This window comes from Cervus canadensis, chromosome 1 (genome assembly GCF_019320065.1).
Source record: "Cervus canadensis isolate Bull #8, Minnesota chromosome 1, ASM1932006v1, whole genome shotgun sequence".
Taxonomy (NCBI): Eukaryota; Metazoa; Chordata; class Mammalia; order Artiodactyla; family Cervidae; genus Cervus; species Cervus canadensis.
In genome coordinates this window covers 116,798,308-116,822,552 of record NC_057386.1, presented here as the reverse complement: position 1 = coordinate 116,822,552, position 24,245 = coordinate 116,798,308, and positions in this window count along the sequence as shown.

Here is a 24,245-nt window from a genome sequence, read left to right as displayed (position 1 = left end):
GAAAATGGCAACCCACTCCAGTATTCATGCCTGGGAAATTCCATGGATGGAGGAGCCTGGTGGGCTACAGACCATGGGGATCACAAGAGTCAGACACAACTTAGCGACTAAATCATCTTCCATTCCACACGTGTGGATAGTGAGGGGTGATGGTATTTGGGAGGTTAGTCTCAAGTAAGGTGGTTAGGGAAGTTCTGAAAAGGAAATATTTGCGCAAAACATGAAGGAGGCAAAGAGTGAGCTGTATATACATTGGAGGAAATAATGGGAGAAAGAGCAGCAAGTACAAAGGTCCTGTGGTAGCAGTGTGCCTGGTGGGTGTGAAGAATAAGAGTGTGATGGAAATGGGATGATCAAGGGGGGAAAGTGGGAGGGGATGAGGCTTGAGTAGTACAGAGTGGGGGGCAAATTGTGTAGGATCTTGAAGACTACTAAGACTCTGGCTTTTACTCTGAATGAAATGGGCTTCCCTGGTGGCTCAGAGGGTAAAGAATCTGCCTGCAATGCAGGAGAGCCAGGTATGGTACCTGGATCAGAAAGATCCCTGGACAAGGGAATGGCTACCCACTCCAGTATTCTTGTCTTGGAAATCTCATGGACAGAGGAGCCTGGCGGGCCATAGTCCATAGGGTGGCCAAGAGTCGGGCATGCCCAAGCAACTAGCTTTCACATTGAATGAAATGGGGAACCACGGGGGAGTTCCAAGCAGAAGAGGGACATGGTTGGACTTTGAACAGAATCACATTGGCTCTCGGTGGGAGGATTAGATCAAAAGCGGAGGGTGGAGAGGCGGCGAGAGCAGAGGCAGGAATTCATTAAGAAGTTACTGCAACAGTCCAAACAAGAGATGCAGTGGCTTGGATCCGAATAGTAGCAGTGAAAGGGAGGGAGAAGTGGTATTATTTATTTTTCTTATGGAAAATTTCAAACATAAACAAAAGTAGAATATAATGAATGTTTACATGTCACCTCCCACTTCAAGAATTATCAAAATTAAAGTGCAGTTGCTCAGTTGTGTCCGACTCTTTGTGACCCTATGGGCTGTAACACGCCAGGCTCCTCTGTCCATGGGATTTTCCAGGCAAGAATACGGGAGTGGGTTGCCATTTCCTTCTCCAGGAGATCTTACCAACACAGGGATGGAACTTGGGTCTCCCACATTGAGGGCTGACTACCATCTGAGCCACCAGGGAACCCCTTCAACAATTATCAACCTATAGACAATTTTTTATGTTTATTCATGTCTTCTGCCCATTTGTGTGTGTGTGTGTGGCCATGTGGCTTGCAGGATCTTAATTCCCCAATCAGGAAAAGAACCTCTGCAGTAGAAGCACAGAGTCCTAATTGCTGGGCCTCCAGAGAAGTCCCAATCTAGAGACAATCTTTCTTGAATGATGTCCCCGTCTCCCCTCTTGTATTATTTGAAAGTGAATCCCAGATATCACAGGAGCTTTCCTGGAGCCTCAGTCAGTAAAGAATCTGCCTGCAATGCAAGAGATGCAGGTTCAATCCCTGGATTGGGAAGATTTCTTGGAGAAGGAAATGGCAATCCACTCAAGTATCCTTGCCAGGAAAATCCCATGGACAGAGGAGCTTGGTGGGCCACAGTCCATAAGGTTGCAAAGAGTTGGACACAACTGACTGACTAAGCACACACACACACAGCGAAGACATATTTAAAGCCATGAGTCTGGATGACTTCATCAAGGGAGTGAGTATAGAACAAGATGAGAAAAGGACTAAAGATTGAGCCCTGAAACACTTAATAATATTAATAGATTGGAGAAATGCAAGCATCCAGCAAACAAGAATGAGGCGTATCGAGGGAGGTGGAAGAAAAATCAGGAGTGTGTCTTGATAGCCAAGTGGAGATGTTGTTCTGGGAAGCAGAAAGTGATCCACTGGGTCAAATGTCAGGCAAATCTGTGCCGACTTTGTCCTGAGCACAGTGGCAAATCAGATGAGTGACCAGAGGAAAGGTTACCATTCTGGGTAGATTGGCCTGACTGCTTCTGTAGGGAGGGTGGATTGCCAGGGGCAAAAGTAGATATAGGCAGACATGTCAGGATGCTGAACTGTGGCCCAGGTGTTAGGGAAGGTGTCCTGGACTCAACTGGAAGCACTGGAGGTAGGAGAAGCAGTGGGATTCTAGGTCTACATTGAAGGAAGGGAGAACAGGATTTGGTGACTACAGGTAGGAGGTGAGGGAGAAGACAGGATGGCTATCATCCTTCTGGCTTGGGTACCTGGGTAATGGGTTAAGGAATAGCGACAGGGCAGGAACAGAGACACAGAGGTAGAGAACAGACGTGTGGACATGGCTGGGGTCAGTGGGAGAAGAGGGGAATGAATTGGGAGATTGGAACTGGCATGCATACATGACCACGTGTGAAATAGATAGCTAGCAGGAACCTGCGGAATGGCACAGGGAGTCAGCTCTGGGCTCTGTGATGACCTAGATGGGAGGGACGGGGGCGGGTGGTGGGAGGGTGGGAGGGAGATTCAACGGTGAGGGATGTATGTATACATGTAGCTGATTCACTCTGTTGTAGAGCAGAAACTGACACAGTATTGTAAAGCGACTCCACCCCAATTGAAAAACAGACAAACAAAAACAAAAGGAGGAAGGTATAAGGAGGAATGGAAAGCGGGGAGGTCTAGAAGGGTAACTGATCAAGCCAGAAAGCTTCAAAAAGTGTCCACATTGCTTAATGCTTCTGGTGAGTTCAGGAATCTAGGCTTGAGATGCACCCAAGAGGCTGCTGGTGATCATGGTGGTTCAAGTGTCAGAAGAGCTGGGAGCAGGGGCCAGGTTGGGGGTGTTGAGTAGTAGGTTGGGTGAGGGGCATGAACACCAGGAGTGGGGATAACCCGTTCAAGAAATTTGTTGTGAAAGGATGGAGAAAGACAGGGTGTGAACTGGAGGAAGTGGTGAGATAAATTCTGTTTAGTGTCTTAAATACCGTTTGTGGACAAAATAAAATGAAAACCCTCAATCATGACACATTTCAGTGTTAAACGTTCCAACTGGCTAACCCCAAATGGAGAGAATCACATTTTTAATTACATAAATGCTAATCATCTCCAGATTTCCCGAGTTTGGTGGTGCTTGGTCCTTAAACAGTTCTATATTACAATGGTTTAAACGACAAGAGCAGTTTTGCAAAGGGTAGTCAACAATAAACTGAGATTCCAAACATTTGTCCAATGTTTATAATGACAGATAATGAGGTTCAAGACAAAATAGAGAAGTTATTCAAGCAGTGAACATTCAGACCGGACATCTTAGTTTAAAATATATATATATATTTTTAATATAATTGATTTACAATGCTGTATTGGCTTTAGGTATACATCATAGTGATTCAATAGTTTTATGGATTATACTACATTTAAAGGGCTTCCCCGGTGACTCGGTGGGTAAAGAATCTACTTTCAGTGCCTTAGATGCAGGAGATGTGGGATCAGTCCCTGGGTTGGGAAGATCCCCTGGAGGAGGGCCTGACAATCCACTCCAGAATTCTTGCCTGGAGAATTTGATGGACAGAGGAGCCTGGCAGGCTATAGTCCACAGTGTTGCTAAGAGTCAGACATGACTGAAGTCACTGAGTATGCACACACTCTATTTGAAGTTACTATTACCCACTCCAGTACTCTTGCCTGGAAAATCCCATGGACGGAGGAGCCTGGTAGGCTACAGTCCATAGGGTCACAAAGAGTCGGACATGACTGAGCGACTTCACGTTCACTTTCTGTGCTGTAGAATAGGTATCAGTTCAGTTCAGTTCAGTCGCTCAGTCACATCTGACTCTGCAACCCCATGAAAGCACGCCAAGTTTTCCTGTCCACCACCAACTCCCGGAGCTTGTTCAAACTCATGTCCATCGAGTCGGTGACGCTATCCAACTGTTAGGTAGTTAGAATAGGGAAAAGGAGTCCAGAACGGCGGTGGCTAAAAGACCTGGAAGGGAAAAACCCGCGAAAAAAGAACAAAGGAAAGTCTGAGGACCGGAGTGAGGACCTCAGGTAAAACAAACAACACTCCTGGCTGGTCCAATTTACATAAGACAGGCCCAGGGACAGAGAGACACGTAAAAAGAGGAGCCAAAGCCCTCTCTCTCTCTCTCTCTCCCCCTCACCCCCGCGCGATGGGGCGATCTTCTCTTCTCGTCTTTGGATCGACGTGCCCTCATGCCTCGAAGATGGATTTTCCTGCTATTATCTAAATAAATTGAGCTGTAACACTGATTTATTTAACAGCTATAACACGGTCTGTCCTCCGAGAGCTGTGACCCGCCAACGGGCTTTAATGTCCGTCACTCCAAATCTTTGCTGTGACGAGACAAAGAACCGAGGAGCATGCACTCGCCTGACAGCTATGGTGCCGTGACTCGGGTTTAACCTGGCTGAAGCAACCTCCACGCGGAAGAGGCCAAGCGCAGCAGGAGCCCAATTCGGCGAAGCGCCGCGGTAGAAGAGGAACGTGAAGAAGACCCAGCGCAGGGGAAGGCCCATCGTGCTGGAAACCGGGGCAGCGAAAAACGAACTCAGCAGAAAGCCCACGCGGCTCAGTCTCAGATTCCAGCAGACCTCCGGTTAAGGTAGGAGGTCCTCGCTCCTATGGCTGGAGGGACATGCCTAACAAAATCTTAATTCCTTTACAATCTCTCATTTCTCGTTTCCTTGAACCCCCCGCGAACAGGCAGGTGGCAGTGGGCGCAATCGAGGGACTCTGGAGAGGCTACTCTTCAGTATGTCCCAAAGGCACTATCTGCTGGGCCCCAGTAGCTGTTACCCAAGCCAGTGGGGGTTCTTCTGTCCCTACTCTTCTCTGTTCCATGAATCAGGCCAATGAAAACTGCGCACAGGTCAGATATCTAGCAAATTTTCCAGCAGGCTATGAAGGGGATTCCTTGGCACGTTTTTCCCACTGCTTTTTCCTCCTGTCCTTCAGCTCTCTATCCCGGGACTCTAGCCTGGCCAAAAAGTAAGAGGTAGACTTGCTAAGATTCAGTGAAAAGCGCCCATTCTACAGGGTTCGGGTCATGGAATTCAGCCTAAGTTTTGCTAGCACGGGGTTAATTCATATGCTAATGAGTGGGAGGACCATCCCAGCCATTGGGGAACCACCCACTCCTCCCTCTGTTGACAGAGCCTTAGAGCTGTTCTGCCACCTCTGGGTGTGTCTTTTGGCTTACAGATTGGGGATAAGGTTTGCTCAAGTTTGACTTGTCCTGTTGGACCCAATTGACTTTAATCGGTTTATGTTATGCCCTTGTGCTATGTCATTCTTCCAAAGTTGTGCTCTGCCCCTCTTTCCCTCCTGTTTCATGCTCCTTTCCTCAGCCCCATCCGGGCCCACAATGTTGCCTCTACAATCTACTAGAGGGATAACCAAAAAATAGCTGGCCTTGGGAGGGAAGTACTGTATAATGTCCAACCCCTTAGTCCTACCTAGCACTGGTCACACTGGAGATCTTGGGGACGCCCAAACTCCAGTCTGGGGGTCCCAGGAGGTCATCACGCCTTGACCTGCCTAGGGATCTGGTCCTCGAAGGGTTGTCACGCCTCAGCCTTTCAGGGATCTGCTAGTCCCAAGGGTCCCAGGAGGTCGTCACGCCTCGACCTGCCTGGGGATTCGATCTCTAGGAGGCTGTCACGCTTCAGCCTGCCTGGGGATCTGCATCCTGACCCGGGGACAGGCCCACCAGGCTCCTCCATCCATGGGATTCTCCAGGCAAGAATACCAGAGTGGATTGGGATTTCCTTCTCCAGGGGATCTTCCTGACCCAGGGATCAAACCCAGGTCTCCCACATTACAGGCAGATGTTTTAACCTCTGAGCCACCACGGAAGCCCAAAATGAGGCCAAGTTAGGGATAAACACAATCATTCTTGTCTGTTGGAATTGCTGCTTCTCACCCACCTTTCTGGGCTTCCCAGGTGGTGCTAGTAGTAAAGAATCCTCCTGCCAGTGCAGGAGGCACAGGTTCAATCCCTGATCTGGGAAGATCCCACATGCCAAGGAGCAACGAAGCCCATGCATCACAACTATTCTGCCTGTGCTCTAGAGGCTGGGAGTCACAACTACTGCACCCACGTGCCCTGAAACCCATGCTCCACAACAATGAGAAGCTCACACATGGCGACTAGAGAAAAGCCCTTGCAACAACAAAGACCCAGCACAGCCAAAAATAAAAGTAAACAGAATTATTAATAAAATAAAATGCTGAGAGACTTGGTAGATGTCAGGGATTCTAAAACAAACAAACAAACAAAACCAAGGAGTGAAAAAATAAAATAAAATCCTTCAGATAGGCTCTTATTACCTACAGAATTAAGTTCCTTTGCTTGGCATTCAGGATCCTTGATCATTTACCCCTTGCTGGTCCTGCAGTCATTCTTCATCACTCTCAATTTTAGTATATGTGCTGCCGAAGCGAGCACTCTTCATCACTCTCAAAACACATCAGATGTGGCCAAACACTTGTAATTCCAGAGCATTTAATGCTGGCTTACAACTCCATGACCTTGAGACAACTACCCTTTTCCCCCATGTTATCATCTTTCAGTACTCAAACCTCTAAATCATCGATTCTCAAAAGTAGAGATGGACCCCAGACCAGCAGAATCGGCATCGCCTGGGAATCTCTGTGAACTACAAATTCTCAGCAACTATCCCAGACTTACCTGAGTCAGGTCCTCTGGTGGTGGGACTCACCAGACTGTGTCTTAACAAGACTTCCAAGTAACTCTGAGCACATATGGAAGTTCTAGGGACTTAACACTGCAGGGGGCAAGCCTTGCCCCATGGAAAGACAGGAACTAGTGAGTACATACTCTCCTCTTTCACTTCTCAGGTAGATAATTTTGATGCATGTTCTACATTGCTCTCTCCAGCGGGATCAAACTATTACAGGAAGTGGAACCACTTCCAAGGCCCAAAAGTGGGCCCTTGTCTAACACTAGGAGATGAATTGCCCAAGGAGATACATATGCTGACAAAGTAAGAGACTTTATTGGGAAGGGACGCCCGGGGGGAGAGCAGCAGGGTAAGGAACCCAGGAGAACTGCTCTGCCATGTGGCTCAGTTTTATGGTGATGGGATTAGTTTCTGGGTTGTCTTTAGCCAATCATTCTGACTCAGTCCTTCCTGGGACATTAGTAGGTCATCTACATATTGTAATATTTTCCCATTAGGTCCCAGGTCTAGATCTAGGAGATCCCAGCTAAGGGCCTGTCCAAACAAGTGGGGGCTATCTCTGAACCCCTGAGGTAATACTGTCCAAGTCATCTGTTGGTGTTTTTCTCCTGGGGCCTCCCACTCAAAGGCAAAAAGATTTGGGGATTCTTTAGCCAGTGGTATGCAAAAAAATGCATCTTTGAGATCCAAGACTGTAAACCACTTGGCACTGGGTGGGATTTCTCCCAAGATTACATAGGGATTGGGTACTGTGGGATGGAGTGGGACTACAGCTTCATTTATGATCCGGAGATCTTGAACCATTCGCCAGGTTCCGTCCTTTTACTTTACTGAGAGGATTGGGGTGTTACATGGCGAACTGGTGGGGACCAATAGCCCACAAGCAAGGAATTTGTTTATTAAAGGCTGTAGTCCCTCCCGAGCCTCTCTTTTGAGAGGATATTGTTTCCGGTTAGGAAACCGAGTGGGATCTCGGAGGACAATGACCGGTTCAGCTTGGTGGGCTCGTCCAGGAATCCCCTGGTCCCACACCTGGGGATTAATTTTGTCCTCCCATAGTTTTTGGTCCCTCTCCATTGGAGAAGGTGTAATGGGTTCCTCAGTAGTAACCAGAAGCTGTAGGGCTCTAGGGGCTGAAAAGCTTCCCATCACAAGGGTGGTCCCCAGTTTAGTGAGTACGTCTCTTCCCTTTAAGGGAGTAGGACACTCAGGGACCACCAGGAGCTGGTGGGAAAATATCTGTCCATCCCAGCAACAAAGAAGTGCTTGGGTGAATCTTCTAGTAGTTGCTTTTCCTGTAGCACCCAAAATGGTAGAGTTTTGGGAGGAGAAGGCTCCAGAGTAGGAGATCAAGACAGAGTAGGTAACCCCTGTGTCAACCAAGAAATTCTCAGGCCTAACTGCCACATCCAGTCGCACCCTTGGCTCCAGCCCCATGATGGTTATCTGTGACAGGCGGGCTGGCTGGAGCGGGCCGCTTCAGTCCTCTTGAACCATCGTGAGGGAAGGCTTGGCACTTGACCTTGAGGCTCTTGGGTCCTGAGGGCAGAGTGCCGCCCAATGTCCCAGTTGATGGCATTTGTGGCAAGCTGTTCTAGACTTGTCACGGTTAGGACACTCTTTGGCCCAATGCCCCGTCTGTCTACAGATTAGGCATTTGCCTCTTGCCTTGTCCTTCAAGGACTTGGGGTGTGCCATAGGGCTTCCCTGGAGGGTGGCCAGCATCTGGGCATGGCTTGTCTCTTTCCTTCTCTCCCTCTCCTGGGCCTTGGCCTCCTTCTCCTGTTCTCTGTTATAAAAGGTATTGGTGGCTGTCTGGATCATCTCATCTAAAGAGGCAGCAGGGTCCTGCTGCTGTAGCTGTTGTAACTTAATTCTGATCTCTGATGCACACTGGGACAGGAATTTGTCCTTTAAAATCATCTGTTCTTCGTAAGAGTCTAAGTCCAAATTGGTAAGCTTTTGGAGGGCCTCTTTTACCCTTTCTAGAAAGGCAATGGGGTTCTCATTGGACTCCTGAGTTATTGCTGAGACCCGGGCATAGCTGATTACTTTTTGCTGGGCTGCTTTCAGTCCTGCTTTTATACAGATTAGAAAATGGTCCCTTTCCCAGATGTGTTCAGGGTCATTATAATTCCAGTTAGGATCAGAGGAGGGGACTGCAGTTTCCCTTACTGGGTATCTATCGTTTGACATGTGAAGCCCTGTTGCATACCTCCGGGCTTCCTTTAAGACCCTATTATGTTCAGGGTCAGATAAAGTTTGACTAAATATGACCATGATGTCCTTCCATGTCAAGTCAAAGGCCAAGGTAATATGTTGGAGCGTATCTATATGTTTGCCTGGGTCATCTGTATAGCTTCCCAGGTCTTGTTTGATCTGTCTTAGTTCTAAGAGGGAGAAGGGTTTATGGACTCGGGTTGGTCTGAATTCTCCTCCAGTTTTAACTAAGGGACATACTCGAGCTGGCTTTTGTGGAGGGGGTGCTCCTGGGTATGGGGGCACGCTTGGATACAAGGAAGAAGCACCAGGCAACTCAGGAGCTGTGGGAGATGAGCCTTCACGGGGGGGTTCCTTCTCTTGGTTGCCTGTGCCTAACACCATTTGCCTAGTGGGCTCACTTTTAGGGCATACAACAACCCCATACTTAAGACAGAGTTCCTTCATATCTCTCAGTCTGAAGAAAATTTGGACATAGGGGATCTCTGTCCATTTCCCTTGTCTTTTGCAGAATAATTCTAATTGCAGGATGGTACTGTAATTTAAAGTCCCATCCTCAGGCCAGTGTTCCTCATCCCCCAGTGGATACCGTGGCCACGCAGTGGCACAAAAGAATTTCAAACGACGCTTTCTCAGAGTTAGAGGATCGAACAGCTTCCAGTTATCAAGGATGCATCTCAAGGGCGTCTGCCGGGAAATGGATTGGTTATTTCCCATCTGGAAAACAGTCATGTTAGGGAGGAAAAGGAAAAGAAAAAAACAATAGACTTTTTGAAGCTTATCCTACCCAGTACTGTCGCAACCTGAGAGCCAGGCATCCCTGGGTCAGGATGCAGATCTCCAGGCAAGCTGAGGCGTGACAGCCTCCTAGAGATCGAATCCCCGGGCAGGTCGAGGCGTGACGGCCTCCCAAGAATCGGGCCCCTGGGCAGGTCGAGGCGTGAAGTGTATGCTCCTCGGTTCTTTGTCTCGTCACAACAAAAATTTGGAGTGACGGACATTAAAGCCCCTTTCGAGGACCAGATCCCTAGGCAGGTCAAGGTGTGATGACCTCCTGGGACCCCCGGGCTGGAGTTTGGGCATCCCCAAGGACTCCAGCGTGACCAGTGCTGCTTAGAATTAGGGGACTGTAACTCATTGCTAGTTTGTCCACCGTGGATGGGAATAGATGCCATGATGTAAGCTCATCCTACTTACTATTGTCACAACCTGAGAGCCAGGCGTCCCTGGGTCAGGATGCAGATCCCCAGGCAGGCTGAAGCGTGACAGCCTCCTAGAGATCGAATCCCCAGGCAGGTCGAGGCGTGACGACCTCCTGAGAATTGGGCCCCTGGGCAGGTCGAGGCGTGACGACCTCCTGGGACCCCCAGACTGGAGTTTGGGCATCCCCAAGATCTCCAGTGTGACCAGTGCTAGGTAGGACTAAGGGGTTGGACATTATACAGTACTTCCCTCCCAAGGCCAGCTATTTTTTGGTTATCCCTCTAGTAGATTGTAGAGGCAACATTGTGGGCCCGGATGGGGCTGAGGAAAGGAGCATGAAACAGGAGGGAAAGAGGGGCAGAGCACAACTTTGGAAGAATGACATAGCACAAGGGCATAACATAAACCGATTAAAGTCAATTGGGTCCAACAGGACAAGTCAAACTTGAGCAAACCTTATCCCCAATCTGTAAGCCAAAAGACACACCCAGAGGTGGCAGAACAGCTCTAAGGCTCTGTCAACAGAGGGAGGAGTGGGTGGTTCCCCAATGGCTGGGATGGTCCTCCCACTCATTAGCATATGAATTAACCCCGTGCTAGCAAAACTTAGGCTGAATTCCATGACCCGAACCCTGTAGAATGGGCGCTTTTCACTGAATCTTAGCAAGTCTACCTCTTACTTTTTGGCCAGGCTAGAGTCCCGGGATAGAGAGCTGAAGGACAGGAGGAAAAAGCAGTGGGAAAAACGTGCCAAGGAATCCCCTTCATAGCCTGCTGGAAAATTTGCTAGATATCTGACCTGTGCGCAGTTTTCATTGGCCTGATTCATGGAACAGAGAAGAGTAGGGACAGAAGAACCCCCACCGGCTTGGGTAACAGCTACTGGGGCCCAGCAGATAGTGCCTTTGGGACATACTGAAGAGTAGCCTCTCCAGAGTCCCTCGATTGCGCCCACTGCCACCTGCCTGTTCGCGGGGGGTTCAAGGAAACGAGAAATGAGAGATTGTAAAGGAATTAAGATTTTGTTAGGCATGTCCCTCCAGCCATAGGAGCGAGGACCTCCTACCTTAACCGGAGGTCTGCTGGAATCTGAGACTGAGCCGCGTGGGCTTTCTGCTGAGTTCGTTTTTCGCTGCCCCGGTTTCCAACACGATGGGCCTTCCCCTGCGCTGGGTCTTCTTCACGTTCCTCTTCTACCGCGGGCGCTTCGCCGAATTGGGCTCCTGCTGCGCTTGGCCTCTTCCGCGTGGAGGTTGTTTCAGCCAGGTTAAACCCGAGTCACGGCACCATAGCTGTCAGGCGAGTGCATGCTCCTCGGTTCTCTGTCTCGTCACAACAAAAATTTGGAGTGACGGACATTAAAGCCCGTTGGCGGGTCACAGCTCTCGGAGGACAGACCGTGTTATAGCTGTTAAATAAATCAGTGTTACAGCTCAATTTATTTAGATAATAGCAGGAAAATCCATCTCCGAGGCATGAGGGCACGTCGATCCAAAGACGAGAAGAGAAGATCGCCCCATCGCGCGGGGGTGAGGGGGAGAGAGAGAGAGAGAGAGAGGGCTTTGGCTCCTCTTTTTACGTGTCTCTCTGTCCCTGGGCCTGTCTTATGTAAATTGGACCAGCCAGGAGTGTTGTTTGTTTTACCTGAGGTCCTCACTCCGGTCCTCAGACTTTCCTTTGTTCTTTTTTCGCGGGTTTTTCCCTTCCAGGTCTTTTAGCCACCGCCGTTCTGGACTCCTTTTCCCTATTCTAACTACCTAACAGTTGGATAGCGTCACCGACTCGATGGACATGAGTTTGAACAAGCTCCGGGAGTTGGTGGTGGACAGGAAAACTTGGCGTGCTTTCATGGGGTTGCAGTCAGACATGACTGAGCGACTGAACTGAACTGAACTGATACCTATTCTACAGCACAGAAAGTGAACGTGAAGTCGCTCAGTCATGTCCGACTCTTTGTGACCCTATGGACTGTAGCCTACCAGGCTCCTCCGTCCATGGGATTTTCCAGGCAAGAGTACTGGAGTGGGTAATAGTAACTTCAAATAGAGTGTGTGCATACTCTGTGACTTCAGTCATGTCTGACTCTTAGCAACACTGTGGACTATAGCCTGCCAGGCTCCTCTGTCCATCAAATTCTCCAGGCAAGAATTCTGGAGTGGATTGTCAGGCCCTCCTCCAGGGGATCTTCCCAACCCAGGGACTGATCCCACATCTCCTGCATCTAAGGCACTGAAAGTAGATTCTTTACCCACCGAGTCACCGGGGAAGCCCTTTAAATGTAGTATAATCCATAAAACTATTGAATCACTATGATGTATACCTAAAGCCAATACAGCATTGTAAATCAATTATATTAAAAATATATATATATATTTTAAACTAAGATGTCCGGTCTGAATGTTCACTGCTTGAATAACTTCTCTATTTTGTCTTGAACCTCATTATCTGTCATTATAAACATTGGACAAATGTTTGGAATCTCAGTTTATTGTTGACTACCCTTTGCAAAACTGCTCTTGTCGTTTAAACCATTGTAATATAGAACTGTTTAAGGACCAAGCACCACCAAACTCGGGAAATCTGGAGATGATTAGCATTTATGTAATTAAAAATGTGATTCTCTCCATTTGGGGTTAGCCAGTTGGAACGTTTAACACTGAAATGTGTCATGATTGAGGGTTTTCATTTTATTTTGTCCACAAACGGTATTTAAGACACTAAACAGAATTTATCTCACCACTTCCTCCAGTTCACACCCTGTCTTTCTCCATCCTTTCACAACAAATTTCTTGAACGGGTTATCCCCACTCCTGGTGTTCATGCCCCTCACCCAACCTACTACTCAACACCCCCAACCTGGCCCCTGCTCCCAGCTCTTCTGACACTTGAACCACCATGATCACCAGCAGCCTCTTGGGTGCATCTCAAGCCTAGATTCCTGAACTCACCAGAAGCATTAAGCAATGTGGACACTTTTTGAAGCTTTCTGGCTTGATCAGTTACCCTTCTAGACCTCCCCGCTTTCCATTCCTCCTTATACCTTCCTCCTTTTGTTTTTGTTTGTCTGTTTTTCAATTGGGGTGGAGTCGCTTTACAATACTGTGTCAGTTTCTGCTCTACAACAGAGTGAATCAGCTACATGTATACATACATCCCTCACCGTTGAATCTCCCTCCCACCCTCCCACCACCCGCCCCCGTCCCTCCCATCTAGGTCATCACAGAGCCCAGAGCTGACTCCCTGTGCCATTCCGCAGGTTCCTGCTAGCTATCTATTTCACACGTGGTCATGTATGCATGCCAGTTCCAATCTCCCAATTCATTCCCCTCTTCTCCCACTGACCCCAGCCATGTCCACACGTCTGTTCTCTACCTCTGTGTCTCTGTTCCTGCCCTGTCGCTATTCCTTAACCCATTACCCAGGTACCCAAGCCAGAAGGATGATAGCCATCCTGTCTTCTCCCTCACCTCCTACCTGTAGTCACCAAATCCTGTTCTCCCTTCCTTCAATGTAGACCTAGAATCCCACTGCTTCTCCTACCTCCAGTGCTTCCAGTTGAGTCCAGGACACCTTCCCTAACACCTGGGCCACAGTTCAGCATCCTGACATGTCTGCCTATATCTACTTTTGCCCCTGGCAATCCACCCTCCCTACAGAAGCAGTCAGGCCAATCTACCCAGAATGGTAACCTTTCCTCTGGTCACTCATCTGATTTGCCACTGCGCTCAGGACAAAGTCGGCACAGATTTGCCTGACATTTGACCCAGTGGATCACTTTCTGCTTCCCAGAACAACATCTCCACTTGGCTATCAAGACACACTCCTGATTTTTCTTCCACCTCCCTCGATACGCCTCATTCTTGTTTGCTGGATGCTTGCATTTCTCCAATCTATTAATATTATTAAGTGTTTCAGGGCTCAATCTTTAGTCCTTTTCTCATCTTGTTCTATGCTCACTCCCTTGATGAAGTCATCCAGACTCATGGCTTTAAATATGTCTTCGCTGTGTGTGTGTGTGCTTAGTCAGTCAGTTGTGTCCAACTCTTTGCAACCTTATGGACTGTGGCCCACCAAGCTCCTCTGTCCATGGGATTTTCCTGGCAAGGATACTCGAGTGGATTGCCATTTCCTTCTCCAAGAAATCTTCCCAATCCAGGGATTGAACCTGCATCTCTTGCATTGCAGGCAGATTCTTTACTGACTGAGTGACTTAACTAATTTTCATCACTTAAACTCAAAACAGATTTAATATTTGGTGCTTGGAGCCATCACAATGTACTGCTGTCCACAACCCATGAATGAGACCACAGGGAACTGTAAACAGTTCTGGCTTTCCATGTCACCACATGCGTGCTCAACTGCTTCAGCCACGCCCGACTGTTTGAAACCCTCATAGACTGGAGCCCCCCAGGCTCCTCCGTCCATGGGATTCTCCAGGCAAGTATGCTGGAGTGGGTTGCCATGCCCTTCTTCAGGGGATCTTCTCAACCCAAGGACTGAACCTGTGTCTCTTCACATTGGCATTTGGGTTACCACTAGCCCTACCTGGGAAGCCCAACCACTCGTACAAGCCAGTACTTTCCCACACTTGATCACCAGTTCACTTGACACATAAGGACTGTGCAAAGTAATGAGAAAAAAAACTTTACATTATGAAGGTAACATGAGGGTTCTGGAAGGAAGACAGGGAGAGCGAAGAGTCAGCTGTAGGCAACGGGGGAGGGGGTGGGCAGCGGAGGGAACAGGAATAGGGCCTCTGTCTGCTGTCCTGAGGACTGACCACTGGAATGGGACAACAGCCTCGAACCACCCACCTTTGAGAGGGGCGGTGGCAGGCGGGGGAAGGGGACGGAGTGCTCTATCTCCAGGCGCCTGGTTTGCTCTGGAATTAGAGGGGTGAGGGCTAGACTTGGGTTTCACGTGGAAACAGGGCCCACACGAGGCCCAGCCTGGGAGGAAGGTAGACACTGTCTGTCCCCAAAGTTCTTGGCTCAGGTCTTCATCCGCCTCTTAGACTCCAACGGAGTGGATCTCGCCCTGGAAGAGGAGGACTTGGTTGATGGCCCAACCGTCTTGTGTCCAACCAAGTCCTGAGCAGGTGATGGGTCCCTAACATCACAGTGTTTCCTGACTGTGATCCCCCTGGAGCTGGGGCTGCTGGGGGTAGAGGCTGGGGTGGACACACCCCTGAAGGGTAGAGGTACCCCTGGGGATAGAGGCTGGGGTGGACACACACAACCTTGGCTGGGGGTGGGCTGTCTTCTCAGCTGGAAGTATGGGGGCTCTGCCTGGGAGCACCCCCAGGTATGTGACTGAAGATGGGGGCAGTAGCACCTGCAAAGCCAGACTTCTTATTAGTGCTGGGCTTATTCTTAGCGCTGGGCTTATTCTTAGCCCTGGGCCCCGTGATCACCATGGGGGGTCTCTGGCCAGGAAGGCCCTGGTGTTCTGGGCCACTCTTCCCGCTCTGCTGTGTGTGGTTCTCCGGGCTCCCCTTCTTTGTGTTGAAATGCTGAGAGCAGCAAAGGGGCAGCTGAGATCCAGGACAGATGCTCCGTTCCCAACGCCCCGAGGTTCGGCCGGGCCCCCCGACCTGCAGGGGGCTGTGCTTGATCCACCAACTGTGGAGCAGCGCGGCCCGCTGTTGGGCCCAGCACTGGGCACGGCCTGGGGCACGCAGGTGGCAGCTGCAGAGTCAGGTGCAGGGGCTGGGCCGGGTGGGAATGCAGCTGGGGTGGCAGCCAAGGCCGGCTGGGTGCTGGCATGGATGCCCATGGGGGAGTTGGTGGGTGGAGCTGGGGGCCCTGGAGCAGAGGTTGGGTCCCCTGTTAGGGCTGGAGCTGCCGGGTTTCTGTAGTGTGGAGAGTGGTCCCAGGCTGGGGCTCCGCGCTGCTGCATGTCAGGGGCCCCAGAGATGGGCTGGGCAGGGGCTCTGGTGTGAGAGGAGCCGCTGAACCGGAGTCCAGGCAGGCTGGTGCTGACCGTGACAGAGGCCGCGCTGTCCCTGGGGGGAGTCTGCAGGGCCTGGGAAGATGGGAAGAGGCTCCTGCTGGATCCAGGAGGAGACCCGAAGACGGGAGACTGGGAGGGTGGAATGGTGTCCATGGGGGTGACCTGAGTGTCAGAAGCGGGGTGGGGAGTCAGGCCCCCAGATGTGCAGGGTGAGGGTCTGGTTGGGAGAGAAGACCGGATGAGCTGGCTGGTGGGGGATTGAGGATCAGATATGGGAGGGGGGCTATGGCGGGTGAAGACAGGAGAGTCCAGGCACATGGGTGTGGGGGACCCCAAGCCCGAGGAGCCCAGCGCTGCAGGGAAGGCCGGTGTGGCATCTTCCGCAGCAGGGCCCCACGCCGGGGGCTGGGAAGGGCCTCCTCCTCCTGCCGCGTTCCTAAGAGGTCCCCGGACCGGCTTCTGCTGGAAGCCGGGAAGCCAAGCCGCACCCGGGGCCGGAGCCGGGCTTCCCCTCGCGCCCGCCGTGCCTGGCGCGGGGGCCGAAGCAGGGGCGGAGGGGCTTGGGGGCCGAGCAGACAGGCCCGCGCTGCCCGATCCTGGGGAGGAAGCGGGGGTGGGCAAGGTGAAAGGGGCGGGGGGCCGTGAGTGGGAAGGAGGGCCCGAGAGGGCCTGGGACCGGGGAGAGAGGGGCCCGGGGGAGCCGTGCCTTCCCCCTGACCAGGGATGCGCAGCGGGGGCCCCTCCAGCAGACGCCCGGGCGTCCACTGGCGCTGGGGAGGCCGACTCCCTCTGGCCTCTCTCGGGCCGAGGAGCCCTGCCGGGGGCCGGAGGGTCGGCAGGCGCGGGGAAGCGACGGCAGGGCTGCGGGGCTGGGGTCTCATCCCGCAGCGCGCTGTTGATGCGCCGGAACGCCGCTGCTTTCTCCGCGTCCAGGTCTTCGGCGGTAACTCGGAAACCCAGCTCAGGGGGTGCGGGCAGCCTCAGCGGCTCCCCTCGCCTGCGCGGCAGCAGAGGAAACCTGCGTCTTCCGGGCCTGGGACGGTCCGATGTGGCGGGGCCATTCTCCCAGGTTCGTTTCTGCCCCCTGGAAGCCTCCGCGTCCTCAGGCCGGCTGTTGCTCTGGGAAGCCACGTGGGCGGCACAGGGAGGCGGCGGGCCCCCCTCGCTCGCTTTCCTCGAGGACCTCCTGGGCAGCCCTCGCGGCATGCGGGGGCCCGTCCTCCTCTGCCCTGGCGGGAAACCTCGGGTGGAGCTGTGGGAGCTCGTGATGGCATTTCTTTGGGGGCAGGAGCTCACACAAGAGGTCTGGAGTTTCTCCGTGGATCCGTCTACTGAGCTCTTGGCGTGGAGGTTTCTCCGCAGAGGCCCAGGCCTGGGCACGAAGGCAGAGAAGTCTCCCCGGGCCCCAAGGGGCCTAAATGTTGATCGTTCACCCCGAGAGCCATCGGGGCCCCCTTTCTGATGGTCCTTCTCTGTGAATGCGGGGTCTTCCTCCTGCTGGGCCAGCCCCTTCCCGCTCTCTCCCAGGGCCCTCCTCACCATCTTCTCTGTGCAGGAGCCCGGGGCACACCTGAGTGTGGTGGGCGGCAGGAGGGTGACCTGCTGCTGGCGCCCACCACACACAGGGACCGTGCCCACTGCGGACGCTGAGCCGCGGCACATCGTGGAGATGCGAGCACCCAGCACCGCCTTCCTCTGATGGTGTCGCCTGCAGAGGGAGGTGAGGACCCCCAGGAAGGAGCGCAGGGTCTGCGGGATCATAGAACACCGTCTCAGAGACGCTGTGACAAAGCGCAGATGCAGAGTCACTGGATACTTGTGGGTTGGCTTGCGAGTGGACAGCGGGACACGGACAGCTGGGTGACCTGGGCCGGCCACGGAAAACCGGCGGGTGCGGGGATCGAGCTGGGGGCGGCCGAGCCGTCCTGGCGGGTGCTGGCCCCCCAGAGCCTGGGGTTGGGGTGAGGAGCAGGGCCTGCCCAGGTAAGTGCCCATAGGGCACGTGAGTGGGCGATTGGCACTTGGATAGACAGCTAAGTTCAGAGAGCTCTGGTTCAGCTGCCAAGTCAGCCAAAGGTGAAGCGAGCACAGCTTGGCGCGTTGCTGGGACGCAGCTCTAGAACCTGTGAGCAAAGAATGGGCTCGCGTGCGTGGGGCGCGCAAAGGTTCTAGAGAGATGGCGCATGCGCGGTGGAGAGAGAGAGAGAGAGAGAGAGAGAGACAGAGAGACAGAGAGAGAGACAGAGAGAGAAAGAGAGAGTGTGTGTGTGTGTGTGTGTGTGTGTCCGTCCCTGGGGCAGCATAGGGATGCACTGCCGAACTGGGGCGCTTCCAGATCTCCAGGGTCTGTGGGTTGGAGGTTTTTGCCCTGAGAGTGATGAGCTTGACAGGGCATGTACCCCTTCTCCCGGGCTAGGCTCTAATTGTACAGGATCGGTCCCTGTCCAGCAGAGTGGAAACTCTGGGGAGCAGGGTACCTCGCTCAGGAGCCGCTGCATGGGATGGCAGCTTTGACATCAGCACTGCGGGTCCTCCTGCCCTCTCCCCTGGTTACATTGGAAAGGAGATCTGCTAAGAACAGAAGTGCCCATGCCACTCAGATCTGCTGGGGTGACAACTGAAATGGCGGCCCGGGCAAGTGGGAGGGACCTATACTCCCTGTGTATTTCCTAGTCCATTTGCGAGAGGAGGAGTCTAAGTTCCATGGGTACTAAATAACACACAGAGATCTCCTAATCACAGAGAAAATCCATTGTGAACTCAGGAATAACTCAGTGTGCTGGACACACCCCATAGGTCAACCCCACCTCAGCACTGAGAAACTTTCCTGCCTTTTGTTTCAGCTGAGCTCAGACTGAGTCTTACCCTTTCTCCATTACTGCAGTAGTCTTCAGTATCATCTTCCTTGCCTGTTTAACTTTTTTTTTTCTCCTATTTTTTTAGCCACACTGGCCATGAGGGTTCTTAGGTCCCCACTGGGGTTGGAACCTGCAGGGTTCCGCCTGCAGTGGAAGCTGGTGTCTTAACCACCGGACCTCCATGGAAGTCCCCTGTTTAACTTGTTTTGGGTGCAATTTTTGCTTTGACCACAGTAAAATGTAGAGGTTTTACGGCAATATAGATTTTGTTACCTTTTGCTCTTTGTTATAGTTGTCATGGGCTTCTCCCCACCCTGCGGTGTTAACAGCTTGGTATTAAGCCCCCAATGGGCAAGGGAAGGAGAACGCTATTATAGAGGGGAGAAGGAGGTTGGGCGGGCTCTAGAAAAGTGGTCGTGGCTTTTCATTGGGTGAAACCTTGCCAGGAAAGAAAAGGAGTCTTCCTTCTTCCTGTTGTGCTCTGCTATGGTCCTTTAAAGGGCATGAGCGCTCCCACTCTGGCCTCCCAACTCTATTTGATTGAAGTTTCTGTTTATTAATTTTTTACAGAAGCATCATGGTTGAGGTTGAAAACAAGTCTTGTCTTCTCTAGGTGTCTTCAATGAATTAAACAGCAAAGTGACATACCGTACACCCATCTGGGTCGTAAAATAAATATGAGTGGATAAATGCCACCCACTTGGTCAATGAATAAAATTACACTATTAATTCGTATTTTTTTTCCACCTTAAAACAATAGCCATTTATTATCACACAGTTCTGTAAGTCAGAAGTCCATTCTGGCTAACTTGGATTCCTTACTCATGGTCTGGAGGTGTGAGGCCAGCTGACTCCTTTTATTGTTTTAGATGACACCCAGAGAACCAGGAAAGTGTAGGGAAAATATAAAGGAAGTCTGATTTCAAATTATTACTTTTTTAAAAAATACTTTTTGTCCACGCCTTGAAGCATGCAGGGATCCTAGTTCCCCCACCAGGGATCGAACCCATGCCCCCTGCATTGAAAACACAGGGTCATAACCACTGGAACACCAGGGAAGTTCCTCAAATTATTACATACAATTGTTTATCATCCCACAGTAACTGTTTGTGGCCTACTTTTTTTCTGGATATCTTTGTATTTGTCCAAAATCAAGGCCACAGACTCCGCTTTATCCTAAGTTTATCTCTTTAAAGAATTTTTCAGATCACACCAATGGGCTTCCCTGGTGGTTCAGTTGGCAAATAATCCGCCTGCAATGCAGGAGACCAGGGTTCAATCCCTGGGTTAGGAAGATCCCCTGGAGAAGGAAATGGCAACCCACTCCAGTATTCTTGCCTGGAGAATCCCAGGGACAAAGGAGCCAGGCAGGCTACAGTTCAGGGGGTCTCAAAGAGTCAGGCACAATTGAAGCAGCTTAGCAGGCACAGTCCAAATAAAACGTAACAGATTCTGTTAGAAATGTTTATAAATTGTCCTGGGAGGGCAACATAAAGCAATGTTTTGCCTGGAGACAAGGAATGGTTCCTAGAGTTAAGGAACAGCTGATCAATGGGCATTGGGTGCAGTGGAATTTCGCTGTCATTCAGGGTTAAACGCCTCCAGGAAGAAGGAAAGCTGAACATTTTCCTATGAATTTTAAACCGCTGTAATTTTTAATATTGTCACCCTGCTTATTTAACTTATATGCAGAGTGTATCATGTGAAATGTGGGCTGGATGAAGCACAAGCTGGAATCAAGATTGCAGGGAGAAATGTCAGTAACCTCAGATAAGCAGATGACACCACCCTTAAGGCAGAAAGTGAAGAAGAACTGAAGAGCCTCTTGATGAAAGTGAAAGAGGAGAGTGAAAAAGTTGGCTTAAAATTCAACTTTCAGAAAACTAAGATCATGGTATCCAGTCCCATCACTTCATGGGAAATAGATGGGGAAACAGTGGAAACAGTGACAGACTTTATTATATTCTTGGGCTCCAAAATCATTGCAGATAGTAATTGCAGCCATGAAATTAAAAGACGCTCACTCCTTGGGAGAAAAGTTATGACTAACCTAGAAAGCATATTGAAAAGCAGAGACATTACTTTGCCAACACAGGTCCGTCTAGTCAAAGCTATGGTTTTTCCAGTAGTCATGTAGGGATGTAAGAGTTGGACTATAAAGAAAGCTGAGTCCTGAAGAATTGATGCTTCTGAACTGTGGTGTTGGAAAAGACTCTTGAGAGTTCCTTGGACTGCAAGGAGACCCAACCAGTCCATCCTAAAGGCGATCAGTTCTGAATATTCTTTGGAAGGACTGATGCTGATGATGAAATTCCAGTACTTTGGCACCTGATGCAAAGAACTGACTCACTGGAAAAGGCCTTGATTCTGGGAAAGATTAAAGGCAGGAGAAGGAGATGACAGAGAATGAGATGGTTGGATAGTGTCACCGACTCGATGCACATGAGTTTGAGCAAGCTCTGGGAGTTGGTGATGGACAGAGAAGCCTAGCGTGCTGCAGTCCATGGGGTCGTAAGAGTTGGACACAACTGAGCGACTGAACTGAACTGAATTTTTAATAATCTTGTGAGGAGGAGATAGTCAGGATATTGTAGTTATCAAGAGACAAACAGTTACAAAACTAAGCGATCACAGGATCAGATGGGTCCTTGCCTTCCGGTGGATATTTCAGAACGTGGAAGGGAGGTGAGAGGTCTAGCTTAGAACATGGAAGAGCAAAGTCCTTTCCATAGACTTTGACACAGTGCCACCTAGTGGGTTGCTGTGAGATGGCTAAACCGTTTCATGATTACTGACTCAACAGACATGTTCTGTCTCTCAGTCGTGTCTGACTCTTTGCAACCCCATGGGCTGCAGTACACCAGGCTTCCCTGCCCTTCATTATCTCCCGGAGCTTGCTCAAAATCACATCCCTTGAGTCAGTGATGCCATCCAACCATCTCATCATCTGTCATCCCCTTCTCCTCCTGCCTTCAATCTTTCCCAGCATCAGGGTCTTTTCCAATGAGTCAGCTCTTTGCATCATGTGGCCAAAGTGTTGTGAGCTTCAGCATCAGCATCAGTCCTTCCAATGAATATTCAGAGTTGATTTCCTTTAGGATTGACTGGTTTGATCTCCTTGCTGTCCAAAGGACTCTCAGCACCACACTTCACAAGCTTCACTTCTGTGGCGCTCAGCCTTCCTTATGGTCCAACTCTCACATCTGCACATGACTACTGGAAAAACCATAGCTTTGACTATGCAGATCTTTGTCAGTAAAGTGATGTCTCTGCTTTTTAATATGCTGTCTAGGTTTGTCATAGCTTTTCTTCCAATCTTCTCTTAATTTCATGGCTGCAGTCCCCATCTGCGGTGATTTTGGAGCCCAAGAAAATAAAGTCTGTCACTATGAATGAATACAATGGACAACACTGACTCAATGGACATGAATTTGAGCAAGCTTCGGGATACAGTGAAGGACAGGGAAGCCTGGTGTGCTGCAGTCCATGGGGTCGCAAAGAGGCAGTAACGACTTAGCAGATGAACAACAACAATATTAATCAAATGTTATATATATCTGCAACTGTCACTGAAGAATTAAAGCCTGTCCAGGGTTTAAAATATTCGAAGAAAAAATCCAAAATATGTGGGAACATGTTCAACAACAACAAACTCTCAAATTTCTTCAAGGGTTTAGCAATAAAGGTATTGTTTAAAAGTAAAAGTAATAAACTTTCATTATGACCACATATTTTGAATCCCAAAAACATTTAAAATAAGCATCATGATCTTTGATACACCTACGTTTTTATATTTCCCTATGTCGTAAAACATGATGCTGGCAATAAGAGATTTCTTCTTTACAGGCATTGATTGATAATAAATGAACTCAAAGTTTTCCTTCAGGTCTGCAGATATTCTTTAGGGTTTCAGAATTCTAAGAACTTTCGAATGCAAAACTCGGGTAGTATTAAAGAAGAAACTTGAGATTCCTGTTTCCAGTGTCACTGAAGAGCCCATATTTTCCAGTTACTTGAGAATACTGGAGGGAGGGGGGATTGGGATGGGGAATACATGTAAATCCATGGCTGATTCATCTCAATGTATGGCAAAAACCACTACAATATTGTAAAGTAATTAGCCTCCAACTAATAAAAATAAATGGGAAAAAAAAGTAAAACCTAATAGTCTAAAGTCTAGACAGACATTTCAGTGATTATGTAAACTATTCAGTCAATTCAGCTGAATAAATTAGATATTACTAACTCATTTTGGTATCCCCCTAACTCAGTTTACTGCCTTTTCCAAACATAGTAGGCACAAATAAATATTTATTGATTAAAAAAAAAAAAAAAAAGAATACGGGAGACACACGATCCATGGCTACAATATTTAAAGATGCATTTCTAGTCAAGTCAGGGAGATACCAGGACCCAGATACATGCAAGAGTTAAACGTGGAACCTCAGTTATCAAGTGCTTTTGGCTGGACCTTGAGCAGAGCCTGCCAAAGAATGCTCAAACTACTGCACAATTGCACTCATATCACATGCTAGGAAAGTAATGCTCAAAATTCTCCAAGCCAGGCTTCAACAATACATGAACTGTGAACTTCCAGATGTTCAAGCTGGTTTTAGAAAAGGCAGAGGAACCAGAGATCAAATTGCCAACATCCGCTGGATCATCAAAAAAGCAAGAGATCTGTATGCAGGTCAGGAAGCAACAGTTAGAACTGGACATGGAAAAACAGACTGGCTTCAAATCAGAAAAGGAGTACGTCAAGACTGTATATTGTCACCATGCTTACTTAACCTATATGCAGAGCACATCATGAGAAACACTGAGCTGGAGGAAGCACAAGCTGGAATCAAGATTGCAGGGAGAAATATCAATAACCTCAGATATGCAGATGACACCACCCTTATGGCAGAGAGTGAAGAAGAACTAAAGAGCCTCTTGATGAAAGTGAAAGAAGAGAGTGAAAAAATTGGCTTAAAGCTCAACATTCAGAAAACTAAGATCATGGCATCTAGTCCCATCACTTCATGGCAAGTAGATGGGAAAATAGTGGAATCCGCGGCAGACTTTATTTTGGGGGTGCTCCAAAATCACTGAAGATGGTGAGTGCAGTCATGAAATTAAAAGACACTTACTTCTTGGAAGGAAAGTTATAACCAACCTAGACAGCATATTAAAAAGCAGAGACATTACTTTGCCAACAAAGGTTCATCTAGTCAGTTCAGTTCAGTTCATTCACGACCCCGTCCGTCTAGTCAAAGCTATGGTTTTTCTAGTAGTCGTGCAGTGCATGGGAATCAGGGCAGATCAGTT